The following is a 5,000-nucleotide window of genomic DNA, read 5'->3' as shown; positions in this document are numbered from 1 at the left end:
TATCGGTCTCATGTTTCCTTATCCTTCACTCGGGTGTTTGTATCAGCTGACATCATCTACGCACTCATTATCCTTACAACAATGTTTCTCCCGCGACGATCCTTCATCTCTCTCTCTCTCTCTCTCCTCTCTCTCTCTCTCTCTCTCTCTCTCTCTCTCTCTCTCTCTCTCTCTCTCTCTCTCTCCCCCTTCCTCCTCTCTCCCCCATCTCTCTCTCTCTCTCTCTCTCTCTTTGTCTCTCTCTCTCTCTCTCTCTCTCTCTCTCTCTCTCTCTCTCTTTTCTTTCGTTCTCTCTCTCTGACGAAGCCTTCTCTCACAGCCCGGAGTGTCCCGCCTCGCTCCCCCGATGCATCAACCGGAGCTTTGCATCAAGGGTGATCTATTCGATTCCATTCGTCACTGAGAATTTATCCCGAGCGTTACATGGGGTTACTAATCACCTTCACTACGTTTTTCTTCCCCTTCCCCTCCACCTCCATCCCCCCCCCCTTTTTTTTTTTTTTTGTCTTTCTCCTTTCTCCTTTCTCTTCCTGATCCTTGGCTCTCAACTTTGTTTTTCTTTTTTCTTTTTTTTTTTTACTTCTTATTCTTGTTCTTCTTGTTGTTGTTGTTCTTCTTCCTCTTCTTCTTTTTCTTCTTCTTCTTCTTCTTCTTTTTCTTCTTCGTCTTCTCCTTCTTCTTCTTTTTCTTGATCCTCTTCTTTGTTTAGTCATTCCGCTTCCTCTTCCCTCAACCTTTCATATCCTCTCTCTTCACTTCCTCTTCCTTCTCCCTCTCTCCTCTCCCCTCCTCGTCCTTCTCCCGCCCCTCACATTCTCTCTCTCCTTCTCTTCCTCCCCCCTCAGTCCATCACATCCTTTCTTAATTTTCTTTATTTTTTACCCCTCTTTTCCTCTTCCTCGTTCTTCTCCAAGCTCCCACTCCCTCTCTCCCTTTCCTCCTCCTTCTCCTCTCTTCTGTTCGTCCTCTTCCCCCTCCAATTTCAAACACCTTCTCCCTCCTTCAATTCATCACATCCCTTCTCCAGTTCCTCTTCCGTTTCTCCCTCCTCCTCCTCTTCCTCGTCTCTCCCCTAAAGCCCACCCTCTCGCTCCTTCCTCTTCCTTCTCACAACCCTTTATATCCTCTCTCCTCTACCTTCACCCCATCTGCCGTCCCTCCTCTTCCTTCCCTTCCTCCTCCTCCTCTAACCCCTCACCCCCCCCCTCTTTCTCTCTCCTTCCTCTTCCTCCTCACACCCTCTCTCTCCCTCCTCTTCCCCCTCACACCTTCTGTCTCTCCCCCCACATCCCCCTCACACCCTCTCTCTCTCCCTCCTCTTCCCCCTCTCCCTCCTCCTCCCTCCACGTTCCTCTCGCGTGGAGTTTACGATCCTCTTCAACCCCCCCCTCCCCCCTTTAGGAGGCTGTGTGCGCGTCTCGGAATCGATTAGTGTATTATAAGCACGTTTCTATGCAAGAGGTCACATCAGGCAAGAACCACATGACCTTCCGCGGAGCTAGGGTCAAGCTGTTTTCCTTTTTAGATTGCCCAGGTATCGCACCTTGCCGGGGAACAACATCTGGAATAGTTATGGTTATGATTGCAAAAAAGAAAAGAAAATGGGTCGGGTATTGAGTACTTTTTAAAAGTTTAGGTCTCATAATTTCACCCGGAATGTATAGTTCTGTTTGCGGCATAGTTTTGAGTGTTTCTGTGGGTGTTTGGGGGGATATACTTTAGCCTGCTCTTTTATTCCTTAAGTATCAGCTTCGGGTACTGTGTTCACATGCGAATGGACACGAGGGTACCTGTTGTTGGTAAACGGTAGATCTGAAAATCATCAATTTTCTGTATAAAAAATAATAATATATACACACACACATATCAAAATATTACTTTGCTTACCACCCAACCCACCACGCTCAGAAAAAAAGAGAGAGAGAGAAGAAAAAAAGGCGAAATATTTGAACCATATTTCAGAACGGCAGTGTCAAAAATACAGAAGAAAAACATTCCTATATTGCAGCCTCTGCATGTCTGGAACATTCACTTAGCATAACGTTACACAAATACCTCGACCCCCACTGTGTTGTCTCGCTCGCAGCTGATCATCTCACCCAGACTTTCATACAAAAGGCGATCTTTTTTTTGTGTGTGTGTTTTTAAAGCATTTCTAACTCATGAATAGTATCGTGAAAGTACTATCATTTTATGATTACACACTGTACCAAGTCTTTGATTAACTATATTAGTTGTATATTCTGATATTATAATAATTATATAATCTTAATTTCCTTACGATGGATAACGAGGCTAAACGAATATCCAAAAGAAGAAGAAGAAGAAGAAGAAGAAGAAGAAGAAGAAGAAGAAGAAGAAGAAGAAGAAGAAGAAGAAGAAGAAGAAGAGGAAGAAGAAGAAGAAGAAGAAGAAGAAGTATAATAAGGAGAGAAAAAAAATTCCCCCGGCATCGTTTACGAAAAAATGAAAGAAATGGAAATCAGCATTATAAGAACAATTACGTCTGTACACTAACTCCTCAGAATTTACATAATGTTCATTGCCGCAATCATACTTTCAGATCAATGTATCAGAAAAGCGGTAGAAATAAAATTACACCAAAGTAAGAAAGAAAATATCGAGAAGAAGAAGAAAAGAAAAGAAAAAGAAAAAGAAAAAGAAAAAGAACAAGATAAGAATAAGAATAAGAATAAGAATAAGAAAAAGAAAAAGAAAAAGAAAAAGAAAAGAAAAAGAAAAAGAAAAAGAAAAAGAAAAAGAAAAAGAAAAAGAAAAAGAAAAAGAAAAAGAAAAAGAAAAAGAAAAAGAAAAAGAAAAAGAAAAAGAAGAAAAGAAAAAGAAAAAAAGGGAAAAAAGTGGCTTTAGAAAACAAATAAATAAATAAATGAAAATAAATAAATATATAAATAAATAAATACTATTACAAATTGCACCGTAGCTTCTGCATATTTTAAGCTACGTGATAATTTTGCAAGAACACTCCCGTTGATCAACCGACCATAATCTACGCGAATATTGATAATCAAAATTTGCAAAACTGGGGTCGATACCGTGCAGCCTATTTATCTTAACGTAATTGCTCAACATGGGGCTCGTCGCGAAATCTGGCCAATTCGGTTCATTAAAAAGTTATTTCAAGATGCCGGTTATGTTATGAAGTTGACTTTCGTGAGAAAAAGAAATAGATAGGAAGAGAATGATGATGATGTTGATGATGATAACAATAATGACAATGATGATAATGATAACTTTAAGCATGCTTATAGAATCATTAGAACAATGACAATGATGACAATGGTGATCATAATGATAATAAAAACAGCAACAACAACAGCATTGATAACAATAATGATATTGATAATGAAAATGATACTACAAAAGATGATGATGATAATAATAATAATAATAATAATAATAATGACAATAATAATAATAATAATAATAATAATAATAATAATAATAGCAACTATAATAACAACAATAGCAATGATAATGATAATAATGATAATAATAATGCCCATAATATGAACAGCACCATTAATGTTAATGATAGTAACAGAAAATGCAACAATAATAAAAATGATGATGATGATGATAATGGCAATGATAACAAAACAACATCAATGGGATTAATACTTAGAATAATATTGATACTAATCCCTCCACCACTGCTACTAATAACAATAATAATAATGAAGATAAAAATAATAATGTATCATTATTATCCTTAATCATAATAATAATGTTCTTATTATTGTTCTTGTGAATCATAATGATAATAACAATACTAATGACAATAAAATACCATTTCAGAAAGAAAATAAGATTCAACATTTTTCTCGACACGCCTAACAGAAGCCCCATCGCCCCCTCCCCCAAGATGTGACCCCCCCCTCCCCCCGAGTGATTTCCCCGCGGGGCCAAGGGCAATGTTTTTTTTTTTTCGCTATACAGGGTGGTCTTCTTAGGGTACCCCGCAGATCGCCGTCTTGAGGATGACGAGGCAAAAAGAGTTGTTCCTTGGGCTTCCCTTCTGGAGTTTGCGTAAAGGTTTGGTAATTGGGGTATTTTTTTATTTTTTATGATGTTTTTTTCGTTTCTTTTTTTTCGTTTTGTTGTTGTTGTTGTTGTTATTTTGGTCTCCTGGTGCTTGCGTGCTTTACGGAAGCTTGTATGGATGATCGTGGCGTCTGAGACTGTGGATTTGTGTGCTGTGGCTGACGGAAAGGAGGGGGGGGGAGATGCAACAGTATTTGCTTCTTAAATTTTCATTTTATTCCAGTTTTCTTCGTTTCTTGTTGTTGTTTCTTCTTGTAGTTTACTCTTTCTTTCTTCCTCTTTTTCCTCCGAATTTCAGCGAAGATCTGTTGAAATTCTTCCGTTTAATCTATTCCAATTAATCAATAAACAACATAAACTTCTTCGTATTCATTTCCTCTCCCTCACTTCTCTTTGAGAATGTTTAGAAAAAAAAGTCTTTTTTTTCTCTCTTCTCCCTTTAATTCGTAATGCTACTCTACCGAAGAGACCAGACAACCAGGAAAATAGTAAGGATCTACCCCTCTCTCCTGTGAAGAATCTACTTCCTTACTTACGACGCTATACCTTCTACTTAATGAACTTTCCGCCACCACCCGCTAGCGCACACACACCCACATATATACTTGATAACAAAGGTAACCCGCGCCCTACTTGAATGGCTGGAATTCCTAATCCCGGCTCGTGCTGGGGATATCCTATCCCCTACTTAATATTAGGGGTCACTAACCCTTTGGTTTTAGGGACTCTGCTCTTCGCCTCCAGCCATCGAGTGTCGTGCCGTCTCTCGGGTCTCCATTTTTCTTTTTAAACTGAAGGGAGCAATTCGTTTCTTTGGGGTCTTGTTAATTGAGTGCTTCTTTTTTTCCCTTAGGACTTATCTTTAAAAAGTACTTAAATACATAAAAAAAAGAGTAAACGAAAATTTTGTCTTCTTAGATCAGATGGTAATCAGGAGG

Source organism: Penaeus monodon, chromosome 37 (assembly GCF_015228065.2).
Source record: "Penaeus monodon isolate SGIC_2016 chromosome 37, NSTDA_Pmon_1, whole genome shotgun sequence".
In the NCBI taxonomy this organism is placed as follows: Eukaryota; Metazoa; Arthropoda; class Malacostraca; order Decapoda; family Penaeidae; genus Penaeus; species Penaeus monodon.
The sequence above is the reverse complement of the archived record's forward strand: the minus strand, read 5'-3'. Positions refer to the sequence as shown.